The 1037-nt window shown below is 44.5% G+C and overlaps 1 protein-coding gene across 1 annotated transcript in view; it reads left to right on the forward strand.

The window, feature by feature from the left end:
- EGR_10666 (hypothetical protein) overlaps window positions 1-1037 on the forward strand; it is a gene marked incomplete at both ends in the record, with an annotated part of 13061 nt that overhangs the window by 493 nt on the left and 11531 nt on the right. The window lies entirely within an intron of this gene.

Below are 1037 nucleotides of genomic sequence, written 5' to 3' on the forward strand. Positions count from 1 at the left end.
CCCAAATGACTTGATAGCCACAACGCTAACAGGCAAGCAGACGATCATCAAGCTTTATATTTTAAAAGTAGACACTAATCATTTCCAATAAGCAAAAGATTGCCTTATTTCGTAAGCACTGTCTCTGAAAAGCAATTAAGGTAAAAATGGTCCTACGTAGAAATGCGATTTGTGCTTTTGCCAAAACATTGCAGAAGATGCAGCAAAAGTACCCAAGTTTTGGAGACTAAGGAAAAAAGAAACCTTAATACGCAAGAGGATTAGGCGTAGTGCTCCTGGGAAACACAAATTCAATCTGTCCATTGCTCTGGAAGTTTTCAATTGAACCAAAAGCAAAGACTTCGTGGCGAATATTTCTGCCCGCTGCCCATCCCATTCATTAAAGCTCAGAGTGCTGTGATGTCCAGTGAAATCTGTCCTTTCTCTCACTAACTCCCTCTCCCGCCCTTCCTGTCAGAGTCTACCGAGTGAGGTGTAGGAATGTAGCAGGAGCAGGGAGAGCCAGGCGCAGATAAATTCGCGGAGTGAAACAATTAGTGGAAGGATCAGAGAAAGAAGACATTGACGAGAGTGAGTAAAAGGAGAAGGAGGACAGGCGAAAACATTTACAATGGTGTCTGCATTTGGCCGTCAGAAGTTTCCGGAGCAACGCGATGAGTGAAAATGTGGGCCTCAGGCGCATCATGTCGAATGCTCTTGCGATTTACCCACTTGGAAGTGGTTTCTTAAGTCCTCTGTCTGCAGTTCTTATGATGGCTTGAGAAAGGTATGAGTTAACGATCCCTCTTGATTTCATATTCTCGTGCATCAAATCAGGTAAAAGTAGAAATTTTTCTCGAAGTAGGTGATAGCTGCAGCTGTAGTACACGGCCGAGTCACATTGTCGCCCAAGTGACCCAGGAAGGTCAGCATCTACAGAAAAGCCCTGTGATCGAGAGGTGGAGGAACGATACCAGATTTGGTAAGCTAAAAAGGAGATCAGTGAAACTCGTGTAAGTCTTGTGCCGCTGAGGTATATAATATGAGAGGGACCGCAC

Source organism: Echinococcus granulosus, assembly GCF_000524195.1.
Source record: "Echinococcus granulosus chromosome Unknown EG_S00249, whole genome shotgun sequence".
Classification (NCBI taxonomy): domain Eukaryota; kingdom Metazoa; phylum Platyhelminthes; class Cestoda; order Cyclophyllidea; family Taeniidae; genus Echinococcus; species Echinococcus granulosus.